We start from the raw sequence: 16,125 nt of genomic DNA, 5'->3' as shown, positions 1-16,125 counted from the left end.
AAGGGCGGGCGGGCTGCCCCCTCCGAGCCCCGGCTGCCCCCTCCGAGCCCCGGCCGCCCCCTCCGCCCGCGCCCGCTTCGGGCGCTCGCGGAAAGTTTCCGCCGCCGGGAAGGCCCCGGGCAGCGGGAGCGGCGGCCCCGGGCAGCGGGATCCGGGGGGCGGCGGTTCATCCCCGCCGGGCTCCGACCCGCGCTGCGGTCTCGCCGCGGAGAAAAGCAGGGCGATGAAGTTGCCGCCGCCCCGCAGCGCTGCTGTCGGCTGCATCCCCCCCGCGCCGGCCCGCGTCTCTGCGCCGTGCGCTTTTTGGTCGATAAAATAGCTAGGGGAGCGCCGGGGTGTCCGCCGGGCTTGCGCCTTTCCGAAGGGGCGACGCGAGACCCCGCGGTTTCTGCTCCTCCCCGAGCCCGAAACACCATCGCCAGCCCAGGGGCAGCTCTGCAGCCTCGACATCCCCGCAGCGAGGGGACGGCGGAGTCGCCGAGTCCCGCCAGCGCGGTTACGGCAGCGCGGTGCGAGGCCTGGAGGCCGCTGGCTCCGGCTTTCTTCGGTGCCCCGGTGCCGCTCACGCTGTGCCCTCCGGACGAGGGTCCCTCCTTGGGAAGCGGTGCCCGCAGGCTGCTCCCCTTCCACGCCGCGCTCCAGCCACGGTTGCGGAAAGCTCCCCATCCCCTTCCCCCAACTCCTCTCCCGACCGGGAGCATCGTGCGCTTGGAGGGAGATCTGTTTACTGCAGCTGGTCATCAAAAATTAAATGTCGTTTCCTTTGTGATTTAGCGGCTTCTTCCGTGACTCCTGGCCTGTCTCTCTCCCCCACCCACCGTTAGGCTATTTTTAACGAACCCAGGGGGATTGCACGCTTTCACTCGCCTTCTCCTGCAGCTGGAAATGCAAAGTGCACGATGGTGTTTGGGTTTTTTTTTTTTGAAGTTTGTTTCTAGATGGTGTCGTCTGTCAGGGCAGTGTTGTGATCCGATGGCTTTGTTGCCCTCGTAAGAAATGATTAGCGGTGACAGGCACGTATGGCTGCTGTCTGGGTACCTACCGTTTCTTACCCTGTGGTGAGAAACACGGAGTTTATTATGGAAAGACTTGAGTCTTGCTTCATACGGCCCCAGTGCGTTTTATGCAGAGCTCGGTCAGAAGACTGCATTTTTTTTCTTTTTAAAGCAAAATAAACAAAACCGCTGGGAGGCTTGTGCCTGGCTTCAGATCTAGCTCAGGCTGATAGTGTCTTAAAGGTCATAGGATTTGTGCTTGGCCTGCGTGAAATATGGCCCAAGTCTAAACCCCAGGGGATTTTGTGGCATTTAGTATGAATGTGCTGGAGATTTACAACAGGCCAGCTATTGCATTAAATGATCAATAACTTTTGCTGCAAGTAGATAAGAGGCTGAACTATTGCTTACGTGATGGTCTCCCATGGGAGTGTTAGGCACTCCGGTTCTGGTGGAGGTTCCCAAGCTTTCAGAGCCCTATCTAAGATGTACCTGAAGAAAAAGCCCTGCCTCTTTCACTAAAATTTCTTTCTCCAGTTCAGGGCGTTTGCTAAGGCTTCAGCAGAAAAAATAGTCTGTGGGTAAACTTTGCTGCTGGTGGCCGTGATGCAAAAACCTCTCGCTCAGCTCGAGCAAGCAAAGTGTCTGAACACTGCTGCAGAAGAGGAGCAGAGGAGAGCACATGACGTACAAGTCTGTTCTTGGGCATCCCTGCTGCGACTCTTCTTCTGTGTGATTTATGCTGATCCTGATGCTGACGTAACGCACTGATGTTGATCTGGAAAAGATGGTGATCATCTGATGATCCTGAAAGTGTCTTGAAATTATGAATAGATCCAACATTCAGACAAGAGTCCAAGGTTTCCATCCAGTTTCCTGCTGGGTTTGTATAGAATAATCATCCTGAAGAAAAGAGAAACAATCCTTAGTACACCGGAAAAGTGATTCTTGTTTTCTAATGCAGCTGTTAATATGTTTGAGGTTGACTGATTCTGCTGATATAAATTGTTATCCGTGGCCTCTTAATGGCAGTTATTGATTTCATTCTGTGTGCTGATACTGAACTCCAGGGGCAGGAGCACTGATCTTCATCTGGACTGTTTTACTGCTTTTAAGCTCAGTTCTTGATCTTTACCTTAGTGGTATCTGGGATACTGTCTTGTTGTTGTGTGGGTACATGTGAGAGTTGATTCTAACTCACTCTTGCCTTTAGGGTCACTTCTGCATCCTTAGCTGTGGAATTTGAGTAGCAATGTTGATGTAGTCTGTTTTTATGGATATTGGCCATAACTTGAACATAACTGCACGTATTTTAGACACCAGCACGAATATACACACGTAGCAATATTGGCAACTGAAGTAATCTTGTGGTAGTGAGCAGGACTTGCACGTTCTCAGTTTACTGAGTAGACGAAAGGTGTTTCTGTTGGCAGGAGTCGGCCAAGTACCCCGCTGCGTGGCTGTTTCCCCTCTAGTGTAAGAATTTTATCTATGTTTTAACTTCATGTAAAACAGAGAGCAACCTCGCTGAAGGGAGAGGTTCTGCTTTCCCCTGAAATGTGCTCAGGGGGCAGGAATTGCTTTTGTGTGCTTTAAAACAAACCGTTGGGGAGACAGGCTTTGCTTGGAGGCTTAGAGGAGTCTTGGGAGGCACAGGATTGGAAACGGCCTGCTCGTGGGATGGGACACTCGCGTCCGGGGAGGCTGCCCCAGGAAGATGGAGCTGAATCGGAGTTGTCGCCGCGATGCAATTGAACCGGCTGTCAGCTCCATCGGGTGTTCACTCTGCTGAGACAGCTTTGTACGGCAGTAACACTCACCTCTGGGTTACTTGGTTTGTAAAGACTGAGTAAAAGCAAAGCAGAAATCAGTATAAAATCACATCCTTTCTAGATAACGAATGAAGATTCTGGAAAGCCTAATCTCCTTCTGAAGCCAAAAGGGGTGAGATTGCTTAATACCTTGCAGCCCCAGGCTGTAAGCCTTGGAGGGTGTTCAAGCTTTGTGGTTGCTTATTGGCAAAGCAATACTTAGTTAGGCAATGTAATTCTCCACATCACAGTATATCAAATGTTTCCCCAAGGCACTGTTCTCCATTAAGTTTACATTCAATAGTATGTATCTGTGAGGAAGAATTATCATATGCAATTCATGTCTAAGTAAAGGCAGTTTACAAGTGTATTTGAAGGGATGAATTTCTTCATTTATGACAAAATACCCTTCACAGACCATTTCTCATATACCTGAGTCATTCTGAGCCTTGTCACATGTGAGAGCAGAAAGTGGTTGCTGAGCTGCCCATTTATAGGTTTTCAAATGCTTAAGAGTTACTACGTGGTGTTATCTTTGGTGTGTGTCATTGGTTGCAAGGCAGTGTATTTGCATGAGATCATGGGTTTTGCTTTATACACAGTGTGTGATAAAGGTGACTGTATTTGTCGTGGTTCATTGCCAGGGTTCTCGTAAGCAGAGACAACCCAACTTACTGGCAGTTTATTATTAAGAGATTCAGCCAAGATATTATGATTGCAGTCTTAGTCTGGCTTCCTAGTTGAATTTCACCTGAAATCACGTGAGTTACAGCACAATTTTCTTGCTGAATTTGGAAGTCTTGTGCTGAAAGATGCTCTTTTCCTTTCATCTTTCTCAGCATGAGCTTTGTATTGGTGAATCACGGGCCAAGACTCGTGGATGATTGTAACTATGAAGATGAGCTGTAGATACCAAACATGGGAATATACCGGGAAGCTACTATCCAGCAGTCTTTCTCAATTTTGTACAGTTGAAGCAAACAGTGCTACAGCATTAGTGAACAGTGTTACTTAATAGGAGATGGTGCTGGAGGCTACAGACATGAAATGGCAGACCCCAATTCCACGCCCCAAAGCACCCAAGCGTTGGCTTGAATGGGGATTGTGGAGGCTGTTACACAGAATTTAACTATCGCCTTTTCTCCCTTAGCATTTAGATATTCTGGGGGCAAGAGATTGCCACAGCTTTCCTGCAGCACCTGGAGAACCTGCATGCGTTTTCCTGAGGGCTGTTGGAGTACCAGTTTTGTTGATCTCTTATGGAAAAGAGCCAGCCCTATAAATTCTTCTCAGTCTTACGAGCGTGCATGTGTTGCCAGCAGCTGCACTGCTCTGGACTACAGAACTTGTCTCGGGGAATTGTGTTTATCCATCGGATGCCCCTTTCAGGCTGTAGAAGCGTGCGAGAAATCTGGAAGCTGTAGCTGTGGAAGCAGCGTTTGCTTTCGGTGGCTTGCGTTGGGTGTTGTGCGCTGAGCGATCCCCTATGCCCTGGCCAGCTCCACGGGCTCCGTCAAGCGCTGCATCTAACCCATAGCATCCAAACAACGCTGCGGAGCCAGGCACTTCACATCTCTGACCCAGCGCCCGTATTTCCCTCTGTGCAGGCTCTTTCCCCCCCCGCTTGTTTTGATGGCTGCATGGGTGGTTTTCCTTGCTTTCCTTATGCTATGATTGTAGACATGGCAAAAATAGGAGATGTTTATCCAGACTCAGCGCCAGAGTCCTAAGTTTACATATCAGGCTCGCCACTGCTTTGGAAGAGTTTGAGAGAGGAAAGGAAATTTTAGTTTGTTTTTATGTTCACAAAGTTAGGGATTTGGGGTTTAGGGTTTCATCATCTTCTAGTATGGTTTTCTTTTTTGTGAAAGGATCTAGGTCTTCTCCTCTCCCATGCACCAGGAAATGGAAAGTGGCCTGTGGTCTGGAGAGAGAACATTTGCAAGCAATTACACCTACTCTTCTTTTCCCCCAAACAGCGCAGTAAGGCTCGGAAGCACTTGCTGGTGGTGCCGGGGCTGTATAGCCAGCAGCGAGTGGTTCTGGAGCGTTATGGGCTGGAACTGAAACAGAACAATTTTGGATAATGGCAACTGGAAATGAGTAGATGTTGTGTGTAACCACCGGCTCTCGTCCATCTTAGTCTTCAACAGTTCAGGCCATTGGGAAGGCTGGTGAGGCTGCTTCGAACTTCTGCAATCCCAGCAAAGTAGTACACGCAGAGGTGGAGCTTGTGCAAAATTTGTTTTTATGTTTTCCATTCAAATCTCTTTAGGACCTTTTTCTTCTGCTTTTCTCAAGAAATACAAATCATGCCCTCCTCAGATAAAAGGAATGAAGTCTGTGTGCCTTGTGCTTCTGTGGTGTTTTGCTTCTTTGAGCTTTTCGAGTGGCTGGCATTTTGTCTGTATGAACAGCACAGCGGTGCAGGGAGACGGAGCAGAAGATGGTGTTGGTGTTTAGCCTTGCTGAGGGCAAATGCCGCTGCAGCAGCGTAATCCGTCGTGCCCAGCGATTTTGTCGGTGGTATACGGCAAGCGTGTGTTTTTCTGTGGTTGCATCAAAGATTGCAAAGGTGACATCAAAGCCCGAATGCACGCAGTCATGTTGTCACCCTAGAAGCAGCTAAAGCGTACGTTTTGGAATTGCTTGTGTACTTCTGCGTGAATGTTTGGCGCATATTCGTGCAGTTAATATGAGAAGATAATACTGGTATGAATCCTGTTTTATTCTTAGAAATACTCTTGTAATATGATGCAAGTTTAGGTAAAAGATGTGATATGGGGAAAATAAGCTGCACGTGTAGTTTTAGAAACCATTTTCTAAGTGTACATGTAACTTTTCTATGATACTTAGCTCATATAGTTTATCATATGCTGTGAGTTAGAACTGCCTTGTTCTACTAGACTAGATACTGAGTTTAAACACAGCTCTTGTGTAAACATTATGTGCATGAAGTACTTTTTTGGACATCCAGTGTTAACCAGACTGAACGTCTCTCAATACAATGGTATGAATTGTTCTGAATTAGCGTTCTCAGGGTAGAAGACAAAATATGTAACATGAATCTAGCTAGACGGTTAGCTAGGATGCCTTCCATCTGTCTTGCTGTCTTTTTTTTTAAAGTCATTGTTCCAAACTGTAGATAAGTGAAGTGTCTTTCTTAAAATATTACATTCAAATTTTTAATAGTGCCAAAGGTTAAATTGCTTGCAGCTGTTGCAAATGCTTTAATATATCCAAATAAAAAACATTCTACTGTGCTTAAATAGAAACAGTTTTCTGACAACATGAGAGGTGAAATTATACTTCCTAGTTAAGGCTGGGAAAAACTTTGTGTTAGGGGTATCTGTGGACTGTATATGCAGGTATGACAGTGTTTATTTTTAGGGGGTGCATCAGGATTATGTTCTTTTTGTGCACTGCTAGAGGAGCGGAGGCTGCCTCTGAAAGGCTCTGAATGCCCTCCGCTTGCACCCTGATGCTCAGCGCTTCCCAAGATAGGATCCGCGCAGTGTCATGTTAGGGCTGAGCGCTTACGCTATTTTAATAAATATTTGCAGAGTTGAGCATATAACTTTTCCTGAGGCACTAAAGTTGCACGCAAAAATCCCTGTAGAAGTCAGCGAATTGGCATGCGTATAATGAGTAGAAGATGCCAAAAGCCAGGGTCTGTGGAAGGTTGTTCCTATAGCTTATTCCTCCCAGAGGAGGAAGGACTGGGGCATAGAGAGATAAATGGAACCAAACAAACATGGATAGATATCAGCTGTTTAAGCTGAAAGCAGAACTAACAAAAACAAATTCTTGGCTATTCTGTTTATAAAATAAGGCAATGTCATTGGTTACAGCAAGAGCTATATTAGCTCTGTGTTATGTAGCTGTTTTTTGTGTTCCCAAACCCCTGAGTTGCCACGCTGGAACCACAGATGTTAATTCCTTGCTGCTCATCAGTGACCTGGAAACCTCAACGAAACCCACAGTGTATATCAGAATTTTGTTACTCAAAAATGTTCCCGCTCCAACATGAAAACACAGCGTTAAGTACATTTTTTAACCCCAGCCATATTCAGGGAAGACCTTCAGCTTGTGATAAAACTGAAAGTACTTTTGGTGGTCACATCCTGAGAAAGTGCTTTGATTGGACTGTTTATGGTGTTGGTTGTTCCAGAGCAGAGCCTCATCCGGGAGCGGGTCCGTCGCAGGGCAGCGTCCCGGGGGACTGCTACAGCCACTTTCTGAAACTTGGCAGGCAGGAGGAAGAGAGCTGGACTTCAGCCACCAGAAGAAAATGTAAAGGTTTAACATTAACCCTCGGGCTGAATGAGGTGAAGTTAATGCTCTCTGGGTTCAGCCAAAGTCGTCTTCATATCCTGACTTGTAGCTTCTCCCAGCTAGTCTTGCCTGCGGGAAAGGGATGTGATGATTCCTTTAATGAGCTATCTGAAATCTGGTTTTACTGGGGCTCCTTTTGGCATGTGTGAATGCCACCTCGCTTGAAATTCTCAAGGCGCTCGAGCATGAAATTGTAATTATTACCTGCCGAGTAATCTATTGTTTGAATTGCTGTGGTGTCAGAGCCAAAAACGAGTCGAATGCCGCAGTAATTCTAAACAGGATCTCGGGGAAGTCTGGGAGCTACAGGCTATGTCTCTGTGCTGGACAAATTGATGTTATTTTTTGTGAGGCTCTTTCCCAGCGGACACGTAGGCAAATCGAGTATGGTGGGAAAGAGTCAGCAGCGCTATCGGAGAAGGAAGCAGTGTCTCACAGCTGCGCTATTCGAAGAAGTCAGTGAGTGCATGAGCAAGGGTTGCACTTGCTGAGACCCTGGCCTCCAGAAAGTTTTGGATGAGCTTTGGCCAGATTAAGAGTCATTGTCCTTAAAGAAACTAAACTGCCATGGCATAAGAGGAAAGGACTTTTCTTGGCTTATGTAATTGGTTACAAACCAATTATATAAAACAGATAACCAACATGAGTTTGGAATATGAAGGCGGCTCTGGCGATATACAGAAGTGGCAGAGGAAATCCTACGGGGATCTGCACTGAACAACATGACCATCAACGACCCAAAGAAGGGGAGCGAAGCGGCAATCTGTTGGTGCGGTTCAGGTGCGTGGCGCGAGACAAGCCTGCCGGAGCTGTCCCACGTGGCGGGGAGGGAAGAAACATGCCTTGTCCTGGGCAAGAATTGGGTTTAAATTAAGTGTGACTGTTCAGCAAAGAGGTCTTGGGGTTATAATAGGAAGTTCTATAAAAATACTGTTTTAGTGGTCATAAAAAGCAAATGAAATGTTAAGAATTTTTAAGAAGGGAGAGAGCGAAGCAGAAAATAATAATGCTGCATAAAGCTGCAGGGAGTCTGCATCTTTAAAAGACTAGTTCTGTTGACTTTAAAAGATGTAATAAAATTAGAAGAGATACTGAGTAGGGTGAGAAGGTGATCATTGTACAAGGAACAACAAAGTAAGGTAGGATTCAGTAGCTGAGAAAAGGATGAAAAGACATGAAAGGTGATTAAAATCATGGCAGGCTTGGGAGGACTACCGGGAAGCAATTGCCCGTAGCGTCTCACGGTGCAGGAGCTGGGGGACAGCGAGCCGGACTCGCAGGTGGCAGGTTCAAAATAAATGAAGTGCCGTGTTTGGCAGCACATAGCTTAACCGAGAAACTCATCGCCCGAGGATGCTGTGTATGGCAAAAATTGCATGGGTTCAGGAAGCAGTGAGACAAATTAAAGGGGAAAGTCTATTAAGGGCTATTAAACATAATTACTACACCTCTGACTCAAAACTGCAGATTATTGGAGGCTGGGAAAGTGTAATGTTGTAATAGCCCTGTGTGCTCAACCTGTTTGTGTGCCCTTCCCTCGGATCTGTGGCTGGTGGAGACAGGATTTTGGGGCAGACAAGAGCTGGCTCTAACCCAATGCAGCAGTTCCTCAGTTCTGGGATGAAATTGGCCCTGATCCTAAAATTGTATTAACAGTTTGCATGTAAAAAAAAATAAGAACTTGTGCAGAAAAAAATGTTCCATGGAAAAGAATGTGTGTGTGTATTTGGGGGGGGGGTTGGTTTGTTTTTTGTTCGGTGTTTATTACATGTGCCTAAGGCTGTAAAAAAAATAGCAGGCTCTAGAAGTTTTAGGTGTAATGAGAAGCTTTATTTGAAATATAAACAGATTCTGTATCTGTCTGCTATTCAGATATACCAATGCTGTTGAAATCTTAACCTCTTTGCTTTGCAAACTCTGAGATGCTGTGAGAGACTGTTGAGATGGGAGGAACTTTTAACTATATTTGTCCCCTGTATCTTAGAAACCAGAAAGAAAAAAAAATAGCGAAAGGTTAATAATAATTCTGCTCTTGGTTTCTGTCTCAGCAACTGCAGTTCAGCGCCGGAGATAAGGGCAAGGCTGCAGGAAACGCTGTGTGAGGGTATTTGTTGGGTAATAGCTGCTGACAGACTCGAAACCTTCTATCAGAGATCAGCACTGAAATCTCAGCGCTTGGAAGTTGAGCCAGACCACGCACAGGGAAGAGCTGCCTTTAGAGCTTCCATTTTACGTTATCATAAAATGCGCTGCAGGATCCAGATCGGGACTGGGACACTCGTACTCGAAGGCGTCAGCACAGAGTGAGCTCTGCCGGGCGATCTGAAACCTCAGTCCCGAGGTGGGACTGAGAGAAGTTTTCCAGTAATCAGAACTGAAATGTCAGCTCTTTTCGTGGGCTCTGGAGTTAAGGGGCAGATGTGGCTTTCAGCTACCTGAAATGTGAGTGAAAAGTTGCAGGAATGAACACGGCTGTTCTTTGTATGTGTCTCATCACTGGCTGCAGTCTGTGCTCACCAATTCTTACATGAGAAACACCGGCATTTGATGATATGGACAGCAGGTAGTTCAGAAAACATCATGGCTTTGCAACACGAGCAGCGGATGTTAGCATACAGCATAGTTAGACCTGGGTAATAAGGTGGGTTTGTCAAAAACCCCTATAGGCATAGGTCAAAATAAATTGGCAAAGTCGAATGTAAACAGAAAACAGGCAGCCTCTGGGAAAAATGATAAGTTTTCACGTGAAACCACATTTTTAGGAGTAGTGGTTTCCAGGCAGGTTTAAACAAAACATCTGTATGAACCTCATGGGTGAACCTTTGACTGCATTAATGTCACTGGGAGTCTTGCCACTGCCTGCAGTAAGACAAGGTTTTACTCCTTGGGAGATACTTAATGCCGCTTACCTACCGTCACTGCTGCGTGCGTGCTGCCAGCGTCCTGAACCAGAGCTGCGGCTGCAGGCCGGCAGGCAGAGCAGGAGGGGGGCAGAGCAAGTCAGGGAATGAATTAGAGAAGAAAATAATCCAAAAACCTTCTCGGTGGGATTGCATAGAAATGACACTCGAGTTAAACTGATTTATAGATAATAGAGATAGGTTTTTTTTTTTCCCCCTCTAGGCAGGAAATAGGTACAATATATGTGAGTAGAAATAGAAAGGAGTCACAAGATAAAAAGGGGCAGGTTTGCAAATTTATTTGTCAGTGCCCTGATAATCCTGATTACGAGCTAAAAATTCCTTTCTGCCCTGTAACGCAGATAAGCAAGTCTCATGGTTCTGGTGACTAAAACTGTAAAACCTCTGTCCTTGAGCAATCTTTGTCCGAGTTTCTCTTCCCTTCCGTGGTGTCTGAGCACGCAGGGCGGGAGCCTCGGTGCCCCCCGTCGAGGACAGAGGCTCGAGGTGTCCCGGCGATGAGGAGACCCAAGCAGCTCCGTCGCAGGGCAGGCTTTTCCTTCTAGGAAGTCACACCTGCGTAAGCGGAGGAGCAGCTGGACAGACAGCTACGTCTTCGATATAACGATCCAGGACGAAAACGAGCCGCTTGGAACGCCGTAGGGCAGCCATGGCTTCGCACCGCCGCCGCTCGAGCGCTGGGCTGGGACTGGAGAGCAGCAGGGGAACGGAGCTATTTTGGCTGCTGGCCCAGGGCTGGAGGACTCCATCCTACAGCAAATAAACAGCTGGGAGGCTTAATCTCTTAAAAAATAAAATGCAGTATGTATTTGGATAAGCGTTTGTACGCCAAGATCAAAAACTAACTTGTGTGGAGGCAGAAGGAAACTTGTGTTTTTTTTAAAAAAAAAAAAAAAAAAAAAAAAAAAGGAAAGAAAAGAGGAAAAAAAGGAAAAAGTACTCTACAGATATTGTGGTGACCAGAGTGATGTAAAAACTGAGTAAAGGCAGGGTGGGAGCAGGCACAGAGCTGGGCCCGAGGCGGATGGTTGCTCTTTGCTGGGCTCCTGCCGCGCCGCGGGTGAGCGTAGCTCGCTGGTGGGAAAGACCTTCCTGCGTGGGCCAAACGCTCCCTCTTTACCTTGCTGTCAGCACTGCGGTGTCCCCTCAGAGGTCCCCTGGCCCTTCGTGACCGTGGCAAGCAGGGGTTGGTGGCTCCTGCGTGTCCGCAGCTCCCTTGAGCGGCTGAAAGCTACTGCAGGTATTCCCGAAGCTGCAGCGCGGCCAGCTTTCTGTGGCCTTCTGCTTATCCCGGGGTTTTTCCCCCCTCAAAGATACAGTTCCTCAAGTTACAGTATTTTGTAGAAGTCTGCACTAAAATAAAAAAGGGATTTTTGGCCCTCAGGATGATAAATACTTGCAACATTAGCCAAGCAAATTAACAGTTTCCAAAGTTGGTGGCAATACAGACTATTATTACCTAAATCTTTTGGCTTCTGGACGCTTTGGTGTGGCTGCGCTGGGCTAAGCATGCTGTTCTATTTCAGCATAGCCTGACTCTTTCTGGAAAAAGAGGAAGGAAATCTATATTTATCCCAAAGCTTTTCTTTGAAGCCCCTCTTCCTTTCTATTATGGTAATTAGGTATTTCAGGGAGAAAAAGCTTTCTTCTCTTGATAAATTTGTTAAAGTTTTAGAGTATTGGAGTCCTCGCAAAGACACTATGGCTAAATAACGTCTGTGGCACCTGAGTTCTTGCAGGATGGAAAGTGATACAGGACTGAGGAACCTGGATTTGCTGTAGGAGCCCTGAGGTCATATTGTATTTCTTCTTAAAGTAATTAAAAAAAAAAAAATGTAACTGCCTGACTTGGTATAAAGGTAGTAAAACAACAGTTAGTAATATAAACTTCAGAGCCTTTTAGTCTTGTGAGTTAATTTAGTCTATTAGTGCTAAAACATCCAGGAAATAAACCTTCCTTTTGCTGCAGACCGCGGGAGCCTTGTGTAGCGCTCACCTGTACTTTTTAGCTCATTTGTTAACCGGTGTTTTTCCTGTTTGCTCTCTGCCACGAAGGCTCCTTGCCACCAACATAAACGCACAGGTTCTGAAAAACGATTACGTTCTTCGCGGCTGTGTCAATAAACACCCAGCGCTGTGGCTGTCCAGTGCCTATTTATGGTGCCTGCTGATTTCAGGCTATCTTCTCAGGGTGCTTCTCCAGTAAATGTTAGCCAAGTGCTATGCAGACTGTGGTAACTGAAATTTCAGGGTGGAATGAAATTTGACCTCTGCTGTTCTGTTTTAACTGTGGCGTTTTGTCAGTCCTTACAGATTTCAGCTGCTGTCAACTTTTTACAGACCTAGTTTCAATCTAAGACCTGTCCTGGAGCTTGCTATGAAAATGAAGATAAAGGAGGAATCATTTTGGCTTTCGGGGGAGACTGGCTGAAAAAACAAGGCTCTGAGTCTGACGACAGTGGTGACATCCAGATTTTCAGGACTGAAGCTTCTTTAAAGTTTCTAGAGCAAGTGGTCAGGTTTTCAGTAGCACCCAGAGTTCCTTTATTCCCATTTTTCTCAGCTATGCTGAGAACTTTTGAATATCTAGGTATTTGTCATGTTGAGGGAGTTTTCTGCGACTTACATGATGCTGAGCCTGGTTATCTTGTTGGAGATTAGTCTTCTGTCTGTTAAACTGTATTACAGCCAATGTCTAAAGCCTGTTTATGAGACTGGACTCTTCTGTATTTGCTTTTTTGGTAGGACAGAGCCAGAGATGATCCCTAACCCAAATATCAAGGTAAATAAGCAGTGATTTGAAAAAAGAATTCTTATTATTACCAACTAACAGCTTGGGAAAAGAAGCTCTGGGAGATGAAGGGTGCATTCAGAATTATTCAAGAAGCCTGTGACAGAAGTAGCTTTAAACTTAAGCATTTTTTTGCTCTTCCACATAGCAAAAGCTCTTGTTTCCTGGAAATTTTTCATGCCCCAGAGAAGATGGTGCAGCAGAGGAAGAAGGGCTGGATGTCGAGGGTGCAGAGATGCAGGCAGGGCGCTGAGCTGAGTTGTGTCGGAGAGGAGGTCGTTGCTCATGAGCGTTGCCCGTCTGCTGGCAACGTTGGAGCTGCTCTGGGTGACACGTCGCGAGTTCCTCCCAGACCCCCGCAGCAGGCTTTTCAGGCAGGCTCCGGGTTTCCACTTCCTTCTCCCGGGCAGTCTTGGAGCATGGTGGTCTTCAATGCACCGTGTATTTGGTGAGATTCGTCTGCTCTTCCTGGCGCTCTGATGGCATTGACACGTGATGATGGTCAATGGCTGTGTTAGTTTTATACTGTTCCTTGAGAGGAGTTGGTCTGTTCATTTTTACTTAACCCTGCTTGGAGTCAGCTGCTGGGGGTGGAAGTGCATGAGAAGTTCAGTGAAATGCAGCCTGCCAAATTCCGAGTTTGATGTAAAAACAACTGTGTGTGTTAAATGAGGAGTTCATGCTCAGCTGCTGCTTGGGCTTTGTTAATGGATAACCAGGATAAAGGGGTCTGTATTCCGGCAGTAGGAAGGCAGTCTCTCTGTTAGTTTTGGACGAGACAAGGGCGGTTTTCAGGCTTATAAAAGATAAATGCCACAAAACTGACTTACGAAATTGCCAAGGGCCAATTTGTTTTATGTTGTAATCATGGTATTTTTATTTTGTTTATGATAATTCTGAGTGCTGCTATGGTTTGTGGAAGGTAACAGCGCGCATGGTTAAAGCTATGGCTTTGTAATACATCAACTTTTTTTATGTTTTCATCTAAAGTAACATAAGTAGAGGCTTAGGCCTGGAAGTTTGGTTTTGTAAGATGCATTTATTTTGGCTAAATGTAGTCTAGTCACCAAAGAAACTGGAAGAAACCCCAATATATGAATATTTGCATTTGCAAATCCTTCCTGTTACTGGATGGGGCAAAGAGCTGAGAGAGGAAGAGGCCACGGTTCGATACGCGCTTTGCGTCAGCATTGCTGCTAAGGGAGGCAGCGCGGCATCTGCGGCAGCTCGTTCCCGTCCCTGCACCCTCCTTCCCCGATGTCGGTGCGAGCGTCTGTGTGCCCGCACGCTGCACGGCCTGCAGGACCCCTGCAAAATGGTCGTGCTCCCGGGAGGAGCCGTCCCTGCCCCAGGCTCGAGGGTCGTAAGCTGGCCGCAGCCTCGTGCTGCGGGAGATGGGAGCCTGAAGGCTGCCCGGGGAGGGGGCAGAGCCCTGTCCTCCCTGGCGCTGGCAGGCCTCTCTTTCCCCTGGGCCGATGCCAGGGGAGTCCCTGTGTTTGAGTTTTAAGCCGCTGCCGGCTGGTGCCGGGAGACATCAGGCTGTGTCCAAAGTTCAGCGCTCATCAAACAACCCTCGCTGGCAGGGTTTGCAGTCCTGTGGGAAGGGCAGAGGGCTGTGCTGCTGGTTGCTCTGCCCAGGTGGTACCCGTTGCCCAGAGCTAGCGGGGAGCAGTAGCCAGCAGGCATCCCGTTTTTTACGGAGAAGAAGAATTAAAGATTTTGCTGTTGCCCAGAGTGCTGCCTCCAGCTGCTCCATGTCGCTTCTTTGCTGCTCTTTGGTCCTAAAACGTGGAACTGAGGTTATAATCCATCCAGCTAGGGTGCTGAGCTGTCTCTCTCCCTGCATCCTTTCATTCTTCATCATTTTATCCAACCCAGATAAAATGGAAAGTCAACTAGATTTTCCCTCTGCCTTAAGCTCAGTGTATGCCATTCCTCGCGCTCATTTGTTAACGTCTCGACTGGGGACCAAGGTGCTGCTGTGGATGATTTTCACGTTGCCCTTCTGCCTCCCTGGCTGATACTCGTCTGAGTTTTCATGAAACAAGTAGCAGCTTTAAGCTCCAGTGCCCTGATGTGAATCGCTAGAAGAATACTGGGATTTCGTAAACGCCCAGCTTAATGTTGTCTGGTACACGTTGAAATCCTTCTGTCATTGCTCATCTCACTCCCTTAAAAATTCAAGTGCTTCTGGTTCCAGTTTTGCCACCCATGTGAAAGCCGTATAATAAGTCATGCACAGATCCTGCTTCCCGAGAGAGGACAAGTGCGTGTCTAACGCTTTCCCAGTTCCAGAACACCTCGCCCAGTGTTCAACAGTTCGAAACGCTCATTTGCATTCACTTCTTTTTTCCTCCTCTCTGTCGAGGCTGTTAGGTTTTCTACGGAAAATACCCACGTGATGAGGGTCGGAGTCTCCTCTGGTGACAGCTCGGAGGCTGCCAGCCCCTCGCTGGGACTTCCTGGGTTTTCATCCCTCCCTTCCCCAGCCGTTGGGGATCGTGGGCATCGTGTCCAGAAGTACTGAGCGAAAAAAGATTTGCTGCCATTCCATGAACAAATGTCTGTCATCAGCCAAAAAGAGAGAGATTTTCTATGTTAAAATCTTGCATTAAAATCCCTGAAAATAGAAGTCTTGGTTGCGTGGGGGTATTTTGCTTGTTTTTTGAAATCCAGGCGGTTAATCCCCTCAAGCAGTGCTGTCACTTTCCACATAACTTAAGGGGAAAAAAAAACCCAGCGAACCAAGGAGCTAATCTCCGGATGCACGGAAGGGCCCTGTGTTCGGAGCGTGACTGATGGTCCCCCGGGTGCTGCGCCCCAGCCAGCACAGTACCGTGCTCCGCGGCAGCGGCATGCCAGAAGTTTGCAGTTTAAAAATGCAGATAATTTATGGTAACCGTTCATATTTTATATACATCTTTCTGACCAGGTCCCATGTTGGTGAACCAAACCCTGGTAAATCTAGGGTTTGAGCCAGCAAGGCTTTGGGCAGGTTTGGGAAGACCTCCCTGCCCGGGTGGGTTGTGGCTGCGGCTTTGGGCTGTGCTGCTCCCGGCTCGGGCTCCGGGGCTGTGGGTTGGACGTGCGGGGAGCTGTGAAACGCTGCCCGGGGAGCTGCCACGTCCTTGCGGCCTTTCTGGAGATAAAGCAGAGCAGCTGTTGGAAGGGCAAAGTGGTCTTAGGTGGGTTGTTCAAGAGCTGTGATGGGGACTTAACCGAGATCCTTGGGTTTTTCCTGAGATGTGAAAACAGGTCGCTTTTCAGTTGTG

The 16,125-nt window shown here is 47.2% G+C and overlaps 1 protein-coding gene and 1 long non-coding RNA gene across 2 annotated transcripts in view; both read left to right on the top strand.

The window, feature by feature from the left end:
• The window catches only part of SH3BGRL (SH3 domain binding glutamate rich protein like), a 38,968-nt gene that overhangs the window by 256 nt on the left and 22,587 nt on the right, over positions 1–16,125 (top strand). The window lies entirely within an intron of this gene.
• Positions 13–12,159, top strand: LOC135329572 (uncharacterized). Its single transcript, XR_010391121.1, has 2 exons — positions 13–7,921; positions 9,190–12,159. It is a non-coding gene; the product is annotated as an uncharacterized LOC135329572 (long non-coding RNA).

Source organism: Dromaius novaehollandiae, chromosome 11 (genome assembly GCF_036370855.1).
Source record: "Dromaius novaehollandiae isolate bDroNov1 chromosome 11, bDroNov1.hap1, whole genome shotgun sequence".
Lineage (NCBI taxonomy): Eukaryota > Metazoa > Chordata > Aves > Casuariiformes > Dromaiidae > Dromaius > Dromaius novaehollandiae.
Note: the sequence above shows the minus strand (reverse complement) of the source record. Positions and strands in the feature narration are given on the sequence as shown.